The 21,788-nt window shown below is 43.7% G+C and overlaps 1 long non-coding RNA gene across 1 annotated transcript; it reads left to right on the forward strand.

Annotated features, from left to right (window-relative positions):
- The first annotated feature begins 5,703 nt into the window (after positions 1 to 5,703).
- LOC115592308 (uncharacterized) lies at positions 5,704 to 20,640 on the forward strand. The gene is made up of 5 exons (XR_003986112.1): positions 5,704 to 5,881; positions 8,350 to 8,441; positions 17,796 to 18,084; positions 19,705 to 19,765; positions 20,158 to 20,640. It is a non-coding gene; the product is annotated as an uncharacterized LOC115592308 (long non-coding RNA).
- The last annotated feature ends 1,148 nt before the right edge of the window (positions 20,641 to 21,788 follow it).

Here is a 21,788-nt window from a genome sequence, read left to right on the forward strand (position 1 = left end):
TCTGATCAACAGTGCGAGTGAAACCAATCAGCAGAGTTGAGTCAGAGTCCTGACAGCAGCTTATTAACATCCAGATGTGTTTAAGATTTGCTGGACTGAAATGCACCTCAGCTCATCCTTCACACAACACTGGAAGCTTAAACAGAGAAACCACACTTACATTCAGTTATACACAAGTACAGTCAAACTTTTACCTGTTGGGCTTTAAATATAACACACAGTCTACATGAAATGTGTTCTCTTTAGAGAAGGAACTTGGTGTTCTGCTGAAGTGCACGTATGAATTGTCCCTGACAAGTTATAACTCGCCTCTCTCTCAGTCCATGAGATGAAAATAAAACCTGAAACGTCTTCAATCCAAAAATTTTAAAAATCACAACGGTGTCCTTCGATCGTCCTCATCAAAAAGAAGAAATGAACTGCTGGCCAGCAAAGGTGAGTTCACTTTTTATGGAGCTCTATTTGTATATGTGTGTATACTGTGTGAATGGGGGTTGTGTATGTGTGAGATGGCAGCAGGCAGCTTTCCTCCTTTACAGCCACAGAGAGTCAGCTGCAGTCTCTCACAGCAACGCAGGAAACATGAAATAACCTGATGAAAAGAGCAGACAGGCGACACACATGCTGCAGCTTCACCATCTGAGCCGCGACGCTCGCTAGCAGCACTATCATATATCTGTAATAACTGTGTGAGTATCACCTGTGTGAGTATCACCTGTGTGTGAGTATCACCTGTGTGAGTATCACCTGTGTGTGAGTATCACCTGTGTGTGAGTATCACCTGTGTGTGTGAGTATCACCTGTGTGTGTGAGTATCACCTGTGTGTGAGTATCACCTGTGTGTGAGTATCACCTGTGTGTGAGTATCACCTGTGTGTGAGTATCACCTGTGTGAGTATCACCTGTGTGAGTATCACCTGTGTGAGTATCACCTGTGTGAGTATCACCTGTGTGAGTATCACCTGTGTGTGAGTATCACCTGTGTGAGTATCACCTGTGTGAGTATCACCTGTGTGTGAGTATCACCTGTGTGTGTGAGTATCACCTGTGTGTGAGTATCACCTGTGTGTGAGTATCACCTGTGTGAGTATCACCTGTGTGAGTATCACCTGTGTGTGAGTATCACCTGTGTGAGTATCACCTGTGTGAGTATCACCTGTGTGTGAGTGTCACCTGTGTGTGAGTATCACCTGTGTGAGTATCACCTGTGTGAGTATCACCTGTGTGTGAGTATCACCTGTGTGAGTATCACCTGTGTGTGAGTATCACCTGTGTGTGAGTATCACCTGTGTGAGTATCACCTTTGTGTGAGTATCACCTGTGTGTGAGTATCACCTGTGTGAGTATCACCTGTGTGTGAGTATCACCTGTGTGTGAGTGTCACCTGTGTGTGAGTATCACCTGTGTGTGAGTATCACCTGTGTGAGTATCACCTGTGTGTGAGTGTCACCTGTGTGTGAGTGTCACCTGTGTGTGAGTATCACCTGTGTGAGTATCACCTGTGTGTGAGTATCACCTGTGTGTGTGAGTGTCACCTGTGTGTGAGTATCACCTGTGTGAGTATCACCTGTGTGAGTATCACCTGTGTGTGAGTATCACCTGTGTGTGAGTATCACCTTGTGTGAGTATCACCTGTGTGAGTATCACCTGTGTGAGTATCACCTGTGTGTGAGTATCACCTGTGTGAGTATCACCTGTGTGAGTATCACCTGTGTGTGAGTATCACCTGTGTGTGAGTGTCACCTGTGTGTGAGTATCACCTGTGTGTGAGTATCACCCGTTGTGTGAGTATCACCTGTGTGAGTATCACCTGTGTGAGTATCACCTGTGTGTGAGTATCACCTGTGTGAGTATCACCTGTGTGTGAGTATCACCTGTGTGAGTATCACCTTTGTGTGAGTATCACCTGTGTGAGTATCACCTGTGTGAGTATCACCTGTGTGTGAGTGTCACCTGTGTGTGAGTGTCACCTGTGTGTGAGTGTCACCTGTGTGTGAGTATCACCTGTGTGAGTATCACCTGTGTGTGAGTATCACCTGTGTGTGAGTATCACCTGTGTGTGAGTGTCACCTGTGTGTGAGTATCACCTGTGTGTGAGTATCACCTGTGTGAGTATCACCTGTGTGTGAGTATCACCTGTGTGTGAGTATCACCTGTGTGAGTATCACCTGTGTGAGTATCACCTGTGTGAGTATCACCTGTGTGAGTATCACCTGTGTGTGAGTGTCACCTGTGTGTGAGTGTCACCTGTGTGTGAGTGTCACCTGTGTGTGAGTATCACCTGTGTGTGAGTGTCACCTGTGTGTGAGTATCACCTGTGTGTGAGTATCACCTGTGTGTGAGTATCACCTGTGTGGTGTGTGAGTATCACCTGTGTGTGAGTATCACCTGTGTGAGTATCACCTGTGTGTGAGTATCACCTGTGTGTGTGAGTATCACCTGTGTGTGTGAGTATCACCTGTGTGTGTGAGTATCACCTGTGTGTGAGTATCACCTGTCTCTCTCTCTTTGTCTCCACAGAGTCTCTGTGATCAGCTGACACGACTTCCTGAACATGGCTTCTGCTCCAAGAAGAAGAGAGAGCAGAGATCTCCCTCCTGGTTTTACTGATTTAATGAACGACATTATTAAATATGCAGCTTCATTCATCAAAGGATTTGACCTCAAAGAATCAGAGATGAGAGAGATTGTCAGAGAGTTTAACAAGATCTCTGATGAAGTGAGAAAGATGCAGGAAACAACAGATAAAGCCAGAACAGTAGGAGGAACAGTCCTCGCACTGGGAATCCTCGCAACTCCGCTCACTGGTGGGCTGAGTTTATTAGCAGTAGCAGCAGCAGCAGGAGGAGGAGCTGTTGCTGTTGTTGATGCAAATATAACAAAGAGAGAAATAGAGAATCTAAGTGTAAAGAAAGTAGAAGAACTGGGGAAACAATTCATGGAGACTGTTGAACCGCTGAAGGAAATCCTGGAAGAAATCAAGACGACGTGTGAAAAGTTGGAACAAAAGAAAACTGAAGTTCAGGCTGGAAACACTCTGAAAGACATGGAGGAGTTTCAGAGGGTTCTTAGACGAGTCGCTGAACTGGGAAAGAGGAGTGGACAGGTTTTGGATGTAACTATAACAGTGATGGAGAGGATAGGTGACATGTTAATGTTGTTTGTAAAAGTCTTCTCAGTCTTTGCGTCCCCTGAAGAGGATAGAAAGTTCAGACAGTCCATCATGCAGTCAGGTGATCAGTGTCAGAAGGTCTTTGATAACTTTATTAAGATGAAGGAGGAGCTGAAAGACTTCACAGAAACTACAGAGTGAGAATTATTGATGATGAGGATGAGAAATGTTTCTCACAGTGATGGAATGTAACTGAGTACATTTACTCCAGTACTGACCTGAAGTGCAGTGTTGAGGTACTTTTACTTTACTCGAGTATTTCCATTCTCAACCCAATGACATGTTGTATTTTTTACTCCACTACATTATTTGATACCTTTAGTTACTAGTTACTCTTCAGATTACTTCCTGTATCAGAGTATCACTGTGTACTTTCTTCAACATCAACACACCTGGAGATACGAGGTTTCCACCAGACAGGAAGGTAATCTGCAGAGTAACTAGTTACTAAAGCTGCAGTGACTCTTTGTATCAATACTCATTCAATAATAAAATACTAAGATATCAGTTATGTTGCGACTTACAGCTGAAACTCATAACACAAAGTCTCTATGCACTCTGGTTTGACACACTCTGTTCACCGCACCTTATATTTTATTTTTTATCTTGCACTACAGTTACTCTGCTTATTTTTACACTTTTATACATTTTGTACACTTTAGTATATTACTTTTTTCTATTGCTATATAATATGTCTCGGTTGTTCCTCTTATTTCATTGTGTTGTTATTGTCTCTGTGTGTAATGCTGCCACTGCACCGTAATTTCCCAGCTTGGGATCAATAAAGTATATCTGTCTATCATTGTTTTGTAGTCAGTGAGGAGGTGAGGAGGAGCATCAAGTGTTGTTCAGCTCGTTCAAATTAACTTTATTTAAATCAAACCGGTTCAGAACCACATGGTGAAGCCCTGAGTTTCCCCCCTCACCTGCAGTGTTGGTGTGTATCTGCCAGAGGAACAGAAGAAGAAGAAGAAGAAGAAGAAGAAGAAAACAGGAAGTGAGGCTATGTCCCAATTCAGGGTCTGCACACTTCGAGTGCGCATTTGAAGTGCGATTACGTCACTATGCCGCAGCGAAGGGTGTCCCAATTCAAAGTGTTCTCATGATGCACCCAACACATGTGCACTCCTTTTACCTGTTTTTGAAGCAACTACACTTCGTGGTCTCACATATCCCAAGATTCATTGTGCACCCGAAGAGAAGAAATAAATAAATAACCTCAAATGGCGCAGATCTCATATTTAAATGTAAATATTGGGTCTATACTTTACTCCTTTAAACATCCAACGCCAGATATGTTAAACTTCAAGGTAAAATACATGTATATATGTATATATGTATATATATATATATATATATATATATATATATATACATATATATATATATACATATATATATATATATATATACATATATATATAGCTGTATTAGATCTCTTTTGTCTGTTGACGTAACACAAAACGTCTTTTACATTTCATTGTGTTTTAGGGAGCAAACAAAGAGGAGGAAGAGGAGGAGGGAGGATGAAGGAGGAGATGAGGCTGCAGAGAGGATGGAGAGGCTCTTCTCTGCTTCAGACAACAATCCTGACATTATAGCTGTTATTATTTAGTTAATGTATGGGTTCTTTTTATATTAGTTGTTTATTTTATATAATTCATTAAATAAAATATTGTTGTATTGTTGCACGTTGTCTATTCCATTCAGTATTTACAGCTTAAGTACAATTTAGAACAGTAAACAGCATCAAGTGCGACTTTTCAGGGACAACAAGGGATTGAATGTTTTATTTTATTATTAAGGTCTGAACATTTACAACTATTTACAAAATTACAGCATAAATAACTATTTACAGATTATTATTAACTATTAACAAAAACAATTATTATTAAAAACAGTATTAAAACAGTTAGAGATGATGGACAGTAACAGGCTGATGTGCTGCTGGGCTGGATGGTGTCAGTGGGACATCATCTGGGTCGGTACTCAGGGTGTTTGGGGGTCCAGTCTCCTCTGTCCACCACATCCTCCATCAACTGGGTCTGCAGTTCTGACTCCATCCACGGCTGCCAGGTCACAAGAATGTTTTGAGAAAGAGGCAATTTCAATTATAATAATAATACATCATTACAACAAACAAAACTATCTACCAGACATTTTAAATACAATGCCGTTAAAATAAAAAAAAAAAACCCTAAGTGGCGATCAGCAGTTTACATGTCAGCATTAACGTAATGTATCAGTATGTTAATGAGCCCAAACTGTTAGCTAGCTAATAATGATAATATTGATAACATTACTGTGGGATCAATAACAGGTTTCCCTCTCCACGGTCCTCTCAGCCCGAGATAAACCAGAGCCGCTTCTCCTCTTCCTCCACAAGCACGAGGATTAAAAAGGAAATCAAGAATTCCTGAAGCTCAAACAGATCTGACAGTCAAACTTTACTCTTCTTGTCACTTTCGCGGACCTGGGCTGCAGAAATAGTGACGTACAGGGGCGGGAACACCTGGTGACGCAATCAGGAAATGCTCCGAAGGGTAGACCGTCCCATTAACAACAGCTGACGGCCTGCAGGGCCACAGAAGTACTCTCATTCAGGGAGACCACAAAGGGCGAGTCCTGGAAGTGTGCAGACCCTGAACTTGGACACAGCAACAGTTCCTCAGATGTCCAGAAGCTGTCACTTTCTTCATGACTGCTCAGGTGAGTGTGACGTAGCATCAGAGTTGCCAAATCCTGCACGGAGGTGACCACCAGACTCCGCTGACATTTCCTCTTCTTTTAACACCGCTCTGCTGTGTCGACCGACGTGACGTCCACCGAGCAGCGGGAGCAGAAACACGTTCACAGTTCGTTTGTATCGGTGCTGTTCACAACTGTTGGTGCCGAACTCAAGTCAGAGGAAGTTCTGATAAAAACATAAAGGATTTGTAACTGAGGTAAATAATATGTGAACACGGTAGAAACTGTTTGAATTAGAGGTTTTCCAAGTGGAGTTCCGCGGTACAGAACTACCGTGGTGAGCAGATCCCTCGTGAGGAGCACGAGGAGACAGATGACCTCATCAGTCCCTACGTCACGGCGGCTCCGGGACCGGCAGGGGATCCGGACCGGAACCGAAGCACAGACCTGGACCTTTGAATCAGGCCGACCGCCTGGACTCTGATCAGCTGATCAGCTTCATGATGTGAGGTCCTGAGAGACACTGTCAGTGTTTCTACAGTGTCCCTGTTCTGAGACTTAGTGTTTCCTTTGAGTTCCTAAAGTTAAAGGTTGTGATAAGTGGTGTGAAGATGTGGAGTCTTCTAACACAAATACAGACTACAGACGCCCTCAGTGACACTTTCACCTGCAGAATAAACACAAACAGCCGTCTTACCTTTGACCTGCTGACACTCACCTGTCCCACAGCCGGAACTCAGATCCGCTTCTGCTCACACACACAGAGATAGACCTGTGTGTGTTTCTAACTGCAGCAGTGTTTCTCAGGCTGTGGCTCTGTGCAGGTGGAGCTCTGTGAGCTGTTGGTTGGACAGCTGGCTCAGAGCTGTGAGCTCGCTCTGAAAGTCACCTGTAACTTTACGTCTTCTTTAATATAACACAACCATCAAACAGCACCAGACTGGACTTGAATGTAACGTTCGATAAATATTCTGATTCACCACAAACTGTCCTCAGCATTCAGTCCTCAGCGCTCAGCTTGGACTCGCTGTCTCAGCTCTCTTCAGCATGACTGAGGTTGTTGACATGATGCAACAACGTTTCAAATCAGAATCAGAAATCCTTTAATGTCTCGCAGCGGGGAAATGCGTTTGTCTCAGCAGCAGAATATTACAAGAACAAAGCAATAGCAAAATAGACAACATAATTAAAAAGGAAAGAAAATAGAATTGAATCGTCAGATATACATATTTACATGATATAGGGCAAGAATGGACAGTCATTTTTATATACAGATTTTAAATATGTATGATAAATATGGGTGTTGAAATCAGTTTGAGTTATTGCACAGTGCAGAGTACAGGGTGAGGTCTATACGGAGCAGTGCTGGTTGTACAGTCTGACAGCAGCAGGAAGGACCTGTGATACCTCTCCTTCACACACTGAGGGTGTATCAGTCTGTCACTGAAGGAGCTGCCCAGTGCTGTGACACTCACCTGCAGGTTGGACTCCTGCATCAGCAGTGATGACATCATCATCCTGCTCTCTCCACCACCTGCACTGAGTCAAGAGGGCATCCCAGGATGGAGCTGGCCTTCTTGATAAGTTTGTCAAGTCTCCTCCTGTCTGCTGCCGAGATGCTGCTGCTCCAGCAGACTACTCCATAGAAAATGTCTGATGCCACCACAGAGTCATAGAAAGAGGTCAGGAGGCCCTCTGCACTCCAAAGGACCTGAGCTTCCTCAGCAGATACAGTCTGCTCTTACCTTTCTTATATGTAGCTGCTGTGTGATCAGTCCAGTCCAGTTTATTGTTCAGGTGAACTTCCAGGTACTTGTAAGATGTCACCATCTCAATGTCTGTTCCCAGGATGTTCACCTGTGTGCAGGTTGTCTGTGCCTGCTGAAATCCACCACCAGCTCTTTGGTCTTCCCGGCGTTGAGCTGGAGGTGGTTCTGCTGGCACCAGTCCACAAAGTCCTGAATAAGTTCTCTGTAGGCTCTGTCGTCCCTGATGAGGCTGATGATAGCAGAGTCGTCAGAGAACTTCTGTAGATGGCAGTGAGGTGATTGGTGGTAGAAGTCTGCGGTGTACAGGGTGAACAGGAAAGGCGTCGTCCACTCTGATGCCAGGTTGATATGCAAACTGGAGAGGGTCAATAAAAGGACGTCCTCGCTCCCCGCAGTAATGGTAAAAGTGGGCGATCCAGTCACTGGTAGTAAAATCACTTCTATTGTTTTCCAGATGAGAGGACATATGTCATGGTTCTGTGTCTTGTGGTGTCCAGAGTGTTCACCTGCTGCTCCACCTCACCTGTTCCTCCTCTTGTTCATTAGTGTCTGTGTATATAGTGTTTGTCTTCCTCCTTGTGTGCTCTCTGTGATGCTCCTCGTCAAGTTTCATCCCATGCCTCCTCTCGTGTCTCCAGTCTCCTGTTTGGTATGTTTTGGATTTTTATTTCTTTGATGCATTTTGATTTGAACTTTGCTTTTGGTTGTACTTTGCTTTAGCCTTATTGACAACACACTGCTGCTGAGGAAACACAGGGAAGACACAGCGGCTCGGTTCTACTTCACCTCACAAGTCTGCTTCAGACAGACAGGTAAGAAGAGCCACATCATTTAAAGCCTTTATGAACAGGTGTGCTCATTAGTGACACACTCTGGCAGTTTGTGATGTTTTGGCCATTTTTCAGAGAATATGAATGACGATACAAAACGTTTCTTTCCCTCGTGGTTAGAAGTCGAGGTGAAGACATTTATTATCAGACACTTGTGTTCTTTTTAAATCAGCATGATGACAGAAACCACCTAAATGACCCTGATCAACAGTTTGCATACTCTGGAGGTTTCAAGATTAACAATAAGGAGGCACATGAAGAAAAGTGGGCTGCATGGTCGAGTCGCCAGAAGAAAGCCAGTTTACAAAACACCAGACAGCACAGAGACGAGCCTCAGAACTTCTGGAAGTTTTCTGGAGTGTTGAGACCAAAATTGAACTTTTTGAACATTACATTTGGAGAAGAGTCAGATGAAAAGCACACCATTCCTACTGTAAACATGGAGGTGGATCACTGTGAGCTACAAAGACACAGGGAACCTGGTCAGAATCGATGGTAAGATGAATGCAGCATGTTATCAGAAAGTACTGGAGGAAGATCTGCCCTCATCAGCCCGGAAGCTGCACATGAGACGTACCTGAACGCTCCAACATGACAATGATCCAAAACACCAGGCCAAGTGGACCTGTCATTGGCTACAGCAGAAACACCTGAAGGTTCTGGAGGCCCGTCTCAGTCTCCTGACCTCAGTGTCATTGAGCCTCTTTGGGGAGATCTCAAAGCCCAACAAGTTACAGGAACTGGAGGCTTTTTGAAGAACGGGCAGTTTAACCACCTGAGAACATAAAGAGCCTCATCCACGACTTCCAGCAAACACTTGAAGCTGTCGCTGATGTTAAAGGGGCAACACACAGTATTAGGAACCAGAGTATGTAAACTTCTGATCAGGGTCATTTGGGTGGTTTCTGTCGTCATGGTGATTTAAATAGAGAAAACACAAGTGTCTGATAATAAATGTCCTCACCTCGACTTCTAACCACGAGGGAAAGAAACGTTTTGTATTATCATTCATATTCTCTGAGAAATGTCCAAAACATCACAAACTGCCAGAGTGTGTCACTAATGAGCACAACTGTAACAGAACTGAGTGAGCAGCTGGATTATAAACTGTGCGGTTCGATTTTTTACTGATCGTCCTAAAACACATGAGATCAGCTGCTTCATGAAATAATACAACAGTGTTCATAATAAACCTTATAGAAAGCATATTAAATAAGCAGCTTCATTCATCACAGGATTTGACCACAGCTAATCAGAGATGAGAGGGTTTAACAAGATCTCTGATGAAGCGGAAACAGGAATTAGATCAAGGTTCACTATTGACAGGCAAAAAAAGGCAACGTGTGAAAAGTTGGAGCTGAAATCAGATGAAGTTCAGGCTGGAAACACTCAGTGCGTTTACATGCACAGCTTAGTCAGATTACAGCCATAGTTCAACTCTGCTGCTCAATCAGACAACTGCAATTATCCGAGTATACATGCCGGTGAGAAAATCAGATTATTGGGCTGCAGCATGTCATACCCGGTACACTAGGTGGCGCTGTACCCATTTCAACTAGTGGTAACAGAAACACCTCCGGCTGACCTCTTTACGTCACCAGCAACAACAAACTGCCTCGACATTCCAGAAAGATGGCGTACGAAGAGCGAGACGAAGCTCCATCTTTGTACACTTCATATATGCTGTTCATGATAATTACACACACTAGATGCTCAATGGAGCTCTTTCTCTCTTTCTGACGGTGATTTCGGAGGAAAGACGCCGCCGTACTTCTACTTCCGGCTCACGGCCCCGGAAAGGAAACTCGACCCTGTGCAGAACGCAAAATACGACCCGATCTGATGGAACGTATACATGCAGGAGTAATGTGACTATCAATCAATAATCTGGGTTTTTTAATTCGACTATGAGAAATATGATCCGGTCCGATTTTAGTCAGACTAAGGTGAATACATGCATCTTAAACATCCCATCATAGTCAGACTAACGCAGTAATTCAGTTTTCTTGAGTGTCATGTAAACGCACTGACTCTGACAGAAGATTCAGAAGATTCTTACACAAGTGACTGCAATGAAAGATTCGGTTGGAGAAATTTGGCTTGTAATTATAAGTGTCCTGGGGTATATAGGTGCTCTGCTAGTGATGCATTGTAGACTGAAATGGTGCATCTTTTTCTGGGCGATTGGTTGCAGTTAACAGCTTTGCTGCTTAGGGCTCTGCTGCCTGCGATTTTTCAAACGGAAAAGATCCTTGGCCGACCAAGCTATTGCTTTTGCTTAATTATACAATTCTTAATAAATAATTAACAGTACGTCGTAGTCCATCTTCTCTTATAGTATGTTTATTCTGAAATCTCAAACAAATGAACACGCTTGACAATTGCAAGAGTTATCTTGGCTGCTGTGTTCCCTGGACAGGATGAAAAGTTCAGAGAGTCCATCATGCAGTCAGCTGATCAGTGTCAGAAGGTCTTTGATAACTTTATGTTGAACTTTATGAGATGAAGGAGGAGCTGAAAGACTTCAGAGAAACTACAGAGTGAGAATTATTGATGGATCTGTTGATGATGAGGATGAGCCACATTTCCCACAGTGATGGAATGTAACTGAGTACATTTACTCAAGTACTGACCTGAAGTACAGTGTTGAGGTACTTTTATTTTACTCAAGTATTTCCATTCTCAACAACATGTTGTAGACAAATGTTGTATTTTTTACTCCGCTATATTATTTGATACCTTTAGTTACTCTACAGAGTACATGCTGTATCAGAGTGTAACTTTGTACTATCTTCGACACAAACATTCAACATCAACACACCTGGAGATACGAGGTTTCCACTGGACAGGAAGGTAATCCAAAGAGTAAATAGTAATTAGAGCTGCAGTGATTATTTGTATCAATGTATTCATTCAATAATAAAATACTAAGATATCATTTATGTTTCGATTTATTGCTTTGGAGTCAGTGAGGAGGAGGAGGAGGAGCCAGGTCATAGAAGATGGTTACCGTAATTTCCGAACTATAAGCCGCTACTTTTTTCACACGCTTTGAACCCTGCGGCCTAACTATGATGTGGCTAATACATAGATTTTTACGGGCTAACAGCCTCCAGGGGGCGCTCTAGCAGGAAGCGCAAGAGCAAGACAGACAGGTGGAAAAGATAATGTGGCAAGGAAGACGCTAGTTTTTGTTTTGAACAGTCATTTTGCGAATCATGCACACACCCTCATCATGGAACACACACAAAGAAATGCACATGATGCAGCTTTTAAGTTAAAGGCAATCGCTCTGGCTGTTGAAGAAGGAAATAGAGCTGCTGCACGTAAGCTTGGCATCAATGAATCGATGGTGAGACATTTTACTGCCACGTTACAGGCACTGTTTGGAAAAAAGCATTTATTTAATGAAAATTTAAAAAATCTTTCTGTGTACCATCAGTTCTGTGTAAATATCTCATGTTACAACGTGGACACCTGCAGCTTATAGATAAGTGCAGCCTATATATGTACACATTTTTTTTTCTTTTTAAAATTAGTTGGTGCAGCTTATATTCAGGTGCGTTCAATAGTCCAAACATTATGGTAGTTGCATCTTCTTAGACTCTGAGGGCCTGATTTACTAAAGGTTTGCGTGTGTAAAAACGTGTGCAAACTTGATTGCGCGCGCAAACACGTGTTGAAGCTGATCTACTAACAGGACGCAACGAGGATTGCGTCCCTCAAACGGGCAAAATAGCAGGCGCAATCCATTTAGTGTGTTTGCCTTAATGAATATGTAAATATGGGCGTAAAATATTGGGAGGAGTAGATGCAAATAGATTAATTTAGCGCACGCAATGTGATTTACCAAACCTGGAACTAATTGCGTTCGCTGATTTTGCGTCTTTATTTAGCACGTTTGAAAGTCATGTATTAACTGGCACAGCTTTACGCACACATGGCTGCGGTCGTTGTAGCAAGGAGGAGGCATAGGCACAACGAACGAACTATCTCTAACAAACAAAACAAACAATAACAGCCACCAAAAAAACGACAACTCAGCCTAAATTTAAACAAAATGAATGTTGAAATTGCCATTATCTATTTTCTTTCCATTTTCTCAGGCTGCGCTGGTGTCCACTAATGCGTAACGCGAGTCCATCCCTCCTGCGATCTCCCCTCCCTCTCCCGGCTGCTCAGATGAAACACCACTGGTGTTTAATGACCTCCCGACTCCCTGTACGCCACCCTCGATCCCTTTTGCCAGGGCATTGATGGCCATCGTCAGCCCAGATACAGCACTGACCAGCTGCCTGGTGTGCGTGAAGATGGCACAAGTGTCCCGCCTGAGCGCACGCGTCACAGAGGCCACAGCTCGCACTTCCTGTGCAATGGAGTGTAACCCGTCTTCAAGTGCCACAGACTGTTTCATCATACGGAAAAACATCTTGTGATGCTGTAAAATGAAACGCACACACTTCTGCGTCACTGTTGGAAAATAAAATCCTCTGAGAAATGCAGAAGCAAAAATACTTTTGTAGCCTAAATTGTGAAATTACGCGTTTTCAGTGCATATTCAACTAAACGTTAACACAGGAAGCACATTCTTTTTCCCTTTTTTTTGGCACATATCTGAATAAATTAAATGTATCCAGTAAAAGAAATGCGTGTTTGTGCTATATGGGCATAGCTTGCTCTGCAGTTTCTGGCTCAAGGGTGTCAAATCCTTGAATTCCATAAATCTGTTCTTCGGAGAAAGTCAGCAGCACCTGCTGCTCAATTGAAGACTATATTAATGTTTCTTTGTTGTAACTCGTGAATATGTGTGTTTGCCTCCTCCACTAACACCTCCAATTCAATGGCTTCAAATTTCATCTTTCGTTTGCGCCCACTCTCTCCCATGTTCTCCATGGTGAAAACTAGTAACACACGCAAAAACCTCATTTAAATAGGGCGGTTTCCAACATGTTTGCAACTGCTATTCATTGCGCGAGCAATTTTAGTTGATCACCCACAACACGCACACCAACAGCGCGTGCAATCTGTTAGCGCGCGCAAGCAATTTAGCGCCCCTTATCTGGGATCTTAGTAAATCAGGCCCTGAGTCTGTATGATGCAGGATTCGACTAATGTTGAATTGGCCATCTAGGAAAGCAAACTACCAATAACCTGACCTGAGATCACAATAACACCCAAACAGTGGACAAACACATAAATTGAACACATGTTCATCACATCAACCAGAGTTTAAAATCCTGTGCTTAGCCGTGCTATGCTATGCTATCTAAGCCCAGTTCAATGGTACCAGTCTTTGAGGAGAAGGTGCTGGTGGTTGCAGGAGCAGGTTGGGGTTCCAATGTTGAATGCTGTTCTTGCTGCGAGGGTCTGATGAAAGTCAGCAGAGGAGGAAACAGGTCGCTCCTTTCCTTTGCAAGGATAGCAGCTCAGTGCTAACCTGCTTGGAGTTCCTCAGAATGTGGAGTTAGCTGGCGAGCTTTGCGTCGCAGCTGCTGGTGCTAACTGATCTGGAATACTGGCAGGAACTTGTGTCGCTGCAGTGAGGAGAAGTTCTTTGGGCCTGCAGCAAATGCAGCTTGCAGCTCTCAGCAGCTGTTAGACCAGAAGAAGAGATCTTGAGGGCAGGAAGCCCTGAGGAGGGGGGGGGGGAGATGGTGAGGAGAGGTTGAGGATTAGAAGTGTAGTTTCTGGGCTGCCTTTGGTCTCAGGCTGTCACTTGACGTGGGATCCTGAGAGCACAGATCCACATGTATAATCCATAGTTGAAGGAGTACATCCGTCACTTCATTAATATTAGTAACATCTGGGCAGTTCATTAACCAGCTGGACATTGGCTAATTCTCTATCTTTGCTAAGCAAGGATCATGAACAGAAGTTACACAAAGAAAAAGGAAATCCAGTAAACACTATGATTATGACTCTGAATTCACTAAATACCTGTGTTTCTCAGTTAATCTCTGGGTTAATGAGAACAGGAAAGTTAGTGATGTTAATTTCTTAGGGTGAGATGCAGAGTGTGGCACTTACAGTGATATAGTAATTTCTGGAGTGTCCAAGAGTGTTTGTGTTCACTCGTTAGATTTCAGTGCTGATTACTTCAAGTGGTAGTCAGACTTATTTTGGTAAACTTAGAGTTTGCTTCTTCACGCAGGTTTTTCAGCGGAAGGGTGTCACAAATGTAAAAGTCCAAATGACTGTATCGTGGTTTTTGTTGACAGTGTGGTAATGTTAAAAAACAGTGTTGGACGAGGACATGTGTACGTCTTGTTCTGTGAGGTCAGACTGCAGTGTCCCTAGATAAGGTTTCCAACAGTTATTTCACAAAAAGAAGGGGAAAAGTAGGAAGGAGCTATTCAAAGTGTATTTACAAGGTTGGACTGTGCTGTCTGTGTCCAATCAGAATTCATTCTTAATTGCATGGTTCTGTTGCTAACAAATCGAAGGTTTCCTGTTGCAACTATAAGAAAGTAATTTACTTATTGTTAACAGTCAGTACAGGGATGGATTGAGTTGGTAGTTACCAGAAGGTAACTCTGCAACAGAGTTTCAGGCTGTAATGTTTTGAGTAGCTGAACCAGAAAGTAATTCCGGGGCACTGTCACTATCTAAGGCATTATGACTGTGCACTGAACTGTGGTCAGAGAAGCTTTGGTCATCATCTGAGCAGTTTGCTGGCTGGTCATAATTCTGGGCCAAGATTTCTGCATATGGCCTTCTACAACTCCATTTGTCTGCATGCCTATCACGACACAATTGGTGGATGTGGCGGTTACGCTTTGTGTCCCTATGCATCCTTTTGTCACCCCCCTTTGGTCTATTGGGAGGGTGACATTTTGAGGCAGAAGATTTCTGAGACGCTGCTGTGTTTCAGCAAGCAGGCTCAGGTGTCTTACCAATGGATTTGGAAGTGACAACAGTTTCCCAAATCACCTGTGTCATCTCACTTGTCTCATTCAGTGGGTTTTATTGATATATCCTAATTGCAATGTGAGTGCGCACACATGAGTGAAGATTATTCACAAACAAAGACTTGAAGGTAGGGTTCGCTTCTAAGCCTTCTAAGCATTCTTGCCCTGAAAGTAAGCATGACTCTAATGCATGTAATAATCTCTGGGGTGCTCACGATGTGAATGTTTAACTTGGATGGCTGCAGCCATTGCTGTGGCTTCATTAGCAATAGAAGAGAATTCTTCTTTCAATGCATGACAAAGCTCTCTGCATTCATCTCTGATACTGAGAGGTTGTGATTTTATAAACTTGTGTACAGCTTTAGAGCTGGTCTTCCACAAGTTCCAAGTTTAAGTTTCTCCCTCTGGGTTTCATGAGGTAAGTCAGTTAGACTGTGGTCAATTAACTGGTAATCCTCAACATGGTGATCACAGTTGTTGAAAATGTTCAATGTCCCTAGCTATAGACTCAAGCTCTTCAAGGTGGAGGCACTCTAAGCTAGCATTTCTATGGACATTGACATCCCATACTGCAGTTCTGTCTAGCTGAGAGGCAGCAAGCAGGCATGGAGGTGCAGAGAGAATGCAGGGCACTCCTGGAGTGATCGGGTCCCCCTTTCAAAGGGAGGGGCACTGGTGAAGGTGTCATGCATCAAGACTGGGAGCAGTGGGTAGAATATCTTCTGGAGGATAAACTACCTGTGACCTCACTGTCTGTTTCAGGAAGATGGGAAGTCATTTTACTGTTATCTCCGTCTCAGTGGAGGTCGAGGAACTGACTTAATTCCCAAGGACTTATGGTCGGTTGAGAACTGTTCACATCTTCCAAGTGGAGAGGGAGTTAACCTTCCATCAAGGAGGAGTGTGAATCGGAGTAACCAGAATCACATTGGCTGAACGACGGTGGTGGGGAGAGACATCCTGACCTAAGTCTTAACAACTCCACCTTGTGTGAACAAAAATCTAACTCTGCTAAGTGCAGGTCACCTAAATAGCGCATGGCTTTCTTATTAGCCATCTAAACTTCATGGAGGAGACTAGAGTTATGCACTCTAAAGAGTTCCAACTCCTGTTCTAGGGTTGTTTTGCTCTGAAAAGCAAGGCTGGTTTGCCTGTGGAAGGTCGTCCTGACCACTGGCATGTGGATGTGTTCTGCGCATCACACCTGTCCTTAAGTAGGAACGCTATCTCTTCATTGCACTTACTCAGGTTTAACCTGCTAATGACTTCAGGGCAGCCAGGTTTTGCTCAAATCAGCATGACAGCACGCCTGACTCATTACTCAAAATATTACTCTGCCAAGTCTGTGGCAACATAGTAACTGTCAGAGCTGGAGCAAAAAAATTAAAAGTACAACTTGAAATTAAAACTCTGTCGTAAAATATACAGAGGAAAACTCGGGAGAAGCAGCCGCTAAAAGTTTCTCTGTCGACCCAAAGAGAGTGAGAGATTGGCGAAAAAATCAAAGTGAGCTTCAGCGTCTGTCCGAGGAGGAAAGCAGCAGGACCAGGCTGCCTGGTGGAGGGAGGAAGAAGGCCAGCGAGGAGCCTGAGATAAACATGCGGGGATGAGTTATCAGCAAACGGGCACGCCACGAGAGAGTGACCCACAAAATGATCAGGGTGAAACAAATGTCCGCCACCGTGAGTGACAGCAGAGATGAGGAGTTTGCAGCGAGTGCTGGTTGGCTGAATCGATTCCTCCTCTGCAACAACTTCATTGCAGAAGACGTACAACTATTGGCCAGAAGGATGCCAGAGAATTCACCGAGCGCTTCTATGTATCACTAAGTATTCATCACATTATGACAGCTTGACTACAATGCATTGAATACTGGATATTCAAATGCTTAACTGAAATTCTACAGAGCACTTTCAAATTGAATCGATAGCAGCAACGGCAAATGGCTCAAAGTTGCAGTTAATGACCTAAAAGATTTTGGTTAATCAAATGTGTTGTAAATTTGATTAATAAATCAATTCTTATCACACTGCAATTGTTTGTAAGTACAAATCAACATCTACTCCTGTAGTAGACTAGTGGGGTTGAATGTAAAGACTTTTGGCTAAAAAGTTAAAGATGTGAATCTTAAATTTTAGCACTGTCCAAATTATGCTGAAATTAACATTGCACATTTAAGAATGATTGCCAACAGTAAACTGCCTCACACGGGGCACCATTTATGTTGGCCGTTGTCTCGGATGGGGCACCATTAAGTAGTGTTTATACAACATCAAAATGTAATTTTGGGTTCAATTTGGCTATCAATGATAATTAATGATTATCAGGGATAATTATTCAGTCTGATAAATGATATGATCCAATTTACATTTATAATTCTGTTTAATCATCTTAATATCCATCCAACCATCTTCTTCCACTTACCCAGGGCCGGGTCGCGGGGGCAACTGTCTGAGAAGGGACACCCAGACTTCCCTCTTCCTGGACACTTCCTCCAGCTCCTCTGGGAGGATCCCACGGCGTTCCCAGGCCCGCCAAGTGACATAGTCACTCCAGCGTGTCCTGGGTCTTTCTCGGGGTCTCCTCCCGGTGGGGCATGCCAGGAACACCTCCCGAGGGTTGGTTGGTTGATCACTGATGACTCTCTGTCCGATGACTGGTGAAGGTCAGACTGAGCGTGCTCAGTTCAACCTCACACAGCTTCTTCAGACGGACAGGTAAGAATCTTTTTGTGGCATAGACACCTTTATTAGCAGTAGACAGAGAGGAAACATGGGAGAAAGAGGGGGAGGTGACATGCAGCAAAGGACCTCCGGCCGGAAGCGAACCGGGGTCGGCTGCGTTTTATGGCATGCGCTCTAACCACTCGACCACCTGCGCACCAAGGTAAGAATCTTTTAAACACACAGGAACCTTATAGAACAGTACAGTATCATATTTATATGTAAATGTGTGTTGTTGATATCTGAGGCTGTGACAGGTGAATATCAGAACAGACTTTATGCTCACTTTTCATGTGGTCGCAGCGCTGTGCTCATGTTCTGTTCTGATAGGTTAACACAAACACCACCTGGTCAGGTGAGGATGCGGGCGAGCTCATGCTAACACTGTCCTTGATTATCAGGAGGGAGGACTGAGGTTATATTTTTTGGGGTGAACTGTTCCTTTAATTTGATACACAAAGCTCAGCACAAATTCACACGGAAGTCATAAGCCCCAGCTGTAGTCAGCTGATCAGATCATCTCCAGTCTCCGACCAACCACAGTCACTCTTCAAAATTAGGCGGTCCATTTAAACTCAAGCCGTCATTCACTGATCTCTCCTTCAACACTGCTGTACGCACATTGCTGCTGCCGGCAAGCTTGCCTCCACCACCCCAGCCTCCACGTGCTTAATCTGAACGTGAAACAGCTCAATTTATCTAGTTGCTACGACTCTACTCTTGCGGGGGGATATGCATTGCGCTCCCCAGATTGACCTAGCATGCTGCTTGTCAAATCCGGGGAGCTCCTTGAGCGGAGCCTTCAGCACCAAGCCTAACTGTATATCGTTTGTCGCAATAAATTATTTAAGCAAATGACGAGAGTGTTCCTGAATGAATAACATTTATAATGACAAACATAGTCTGACTTTAAAACATATCTCATATATTCAGACGAGTGTCTCAGCCTTCTGCAGCTTCGTGTACGTGAGAGTTAGACGGGTCTTATCTGTGCTGCCATCAGTGATCAAACTGACAACATGAGTTTACAGCTTCTATAAAGTAATAAGAGGTCACAGTCCAATAAATCACATCTCAGTTAGACTCCCTGGGCTCCAGGGACTTAAAGATAACACAGCTGAAAATTAACAGAGTGTCAGTACGTCCAATACAAAGACAGATGCAACAGAACCAGAGTGCCACAGTCAGAGAGGTACAGAAGCTTCATCTGTGACTTCAGCAGTAAAATGACACGTCTCATAACACATTTGGAGTCTCTCCACATCTGCTTTACTCATCAACACATCCACGAGCTCTGTGTGTCCTCCATGAACATCTTTCAGTCAATCAAGTCATCCTCGTCATCACAGCTGCTGGAGATGCTGTCAGTCACACGAGCTACCTCATAGTACTGTTAGCTGTCATTAGCCTCTTAGCTATCATTAGCCTCCCTGGTCTGTGGGCAATGAATGTATCTGGTGTCGTCCAGATCTGAGTCACATGAACATTGGTTGGGTGAGGATGTTCAGACTGAGACATGAGAGGGGATGATCCACATTTAATTTGACTTTTCATACGAGCTGCAGCTGACAGAGTGAACTGATGGACTGATTTCTCTTTCTGACTCTCCTTCAGGTTTGAGGTACCTGCTGTGAGGAAATCATTGGCTGCTGGACACTGACATCATCACCTGCAGGTACGGTCACATTATATCGATTCTATTCAGCAAAATCTACCTGCAGTTAGATTTCTGCGGAAGCCCTGAGAGACAAGTGAGAATTTTTTGTTTTTCTGGTGATCTGTTTTCTGAGTCTGGTCTAATTATTGTCTGTCCTTGTTTGTGACTCGAGATCTGATGGGGAAATAAAATTTCCTTGATTTTTTTCCTTCTGTGAAAACGTGTTCTGTGCATTTAACCAAACAGAAGAAAATATTCAGGTTGATGCTGCAATTTGTAGTTTGTTAAAATATATATAGATGTAATATATATTTTATATGTAGTGTAAAGTTTCTGTTGGCCAACAAAGATCATCTCCTCAGGTGAGTATCACCTGTGTGAGTATAACCTGTCTCTCTTTGTCTCCACAGAGTCTCTGTAATCAGCTGGAAAACTTCAGACTCAGCTTTGATTTCTGATCTGAAACACTTCAGTATGTCCAACTTACTGAAATTCTTTGCTCCAAAAAGAAGTAGAAGATGGAGCAGAGAACTCCCTCTTGCTCTTTCTGATTTAATAAAAGAACTTATTAAATATGCACCTTCATTCATCACGGGATTTGACCAGAGAGAATCAAAGATGAGAGAGATTGTCAGAGAGTTTAGGGAGATCTCTGATGAAGTGAGAAAGATGCAGGAGAAAACAGAGGGAATCAGAATAGCAGGAATTATTGCTGGAGCAACAGGAGGAGTAGTCTTCACACTGGGGCTCCTTGCAGCTCCGTTCACTGCCGGGGCGAGCTTAGCAGTAGCAGCAGCAGCAGGAGCAGCAGCAGGAACAGCAGCAGCAGTAGGAGCAGCAACAGCAGCAGCAGGAGGAGCAGTAGGAGCAGCAGCAGGAGCAGCAGCAATAGGAGCAGCAACAGCAGCAGCAGGGGGAGCAGCAGGAGCAGCGGCAGCAGCAGCAGCAATAGGAGCAGCAACAGCAGCAGCAGGGGGAGCAGCAGGAGCAGCGGCAGCAGCAGCAGGAGCAACAGCTTCAGCAGTAGGAGCAGCAACAGCAGTAGTAGGAGGAGCAGTAGCTGCTGTTGGAGGAGGTGTAGCTGTTGTTTTTGCAAATGTAACAAAAAGAATAAAAGTGATTCAAGGAGTAAAGAAAGTAAAAGAACTGGGGAAACAATTCAAGGAGACTGATGAACCGCTGAAGAAAATCCTGAAAGAAATCAAGACGACGTGTGAAAAGTTTGAACAAAAGAAAACTGTATTTCAGGCTGAAAACACTCTGACAGAGGTGGAGGAGTGTCAGAGGATTCTTACACGAGTGTCTGACCTGGGAAAGAGGAGTAGAAAAGTTTTGAGTTTAGCTTTAACAGTGACAGAGAGGATAAATAATATGTTACCGTGGTTTGTATTAGTCTTCTCAGTCTCTGCTACCCCTGAAGAGGATAGAGAATTAAGAGAGTCCATCATCCAGTCAGGTGATCAGTATCAGAAGGTCTTTGATAACTTTAATAAGATGAAGAAGGAGCTGCAAGTCTTCATAGAAACTACAGAGTGAGACAGTTAGACGTGGTTCAGACTGACATCATGTCTCAGGACAGATAAGAGATCAGATGTGATCCTGGTGAACAGACTGAACACTGAAACTTTATTGAGATTCAGGCCCTGTCCACATGGAACTACTCTTTTGCGTAAACGCACATTTTTGCATTGTTTTGGTCGATCGTCCACACGGATCCTGTAAACACACTTTTTTGAAACCTGGTCTCAGGGTGGAAAATCCGAAAATGTTCTTGTGTGGACAGGGAATCCGCATACTTTGCGTATCAATGACGCCATCGCCCCACCCCTCTACCTCTGAACCCTGTGACGTCTCATATAACAACAACAACAACGGCGGACTACATGCTCATTTTCGTGCTGCAGAAGATATTGAGCCTTTCTTGTAACTTCCTCTCCTTGTAGTTGAGTGTGAGTCGCAGCAGCAGTTCGACCTCATTAACGGTCCACACAAACGATTCTGGTTTCCTTGAACTAGCCATTTTCGTCTTCTTGTTGAGTTC

This window comes from Sparus aurata, chromosome 12, assembly GCF_900880675.1.
Source record: "Sparus aurata chromosome 12, fSpaAur1.1, whole genome shotgun sequence".
In the NCBI taxonomy this organism is placed as follows: domain Eukaryota; kingdom Metazoa; phylum Chordata; class Actinopteri; order Spariformes; family Sparidae; genus Sparus; species Sparus aurata.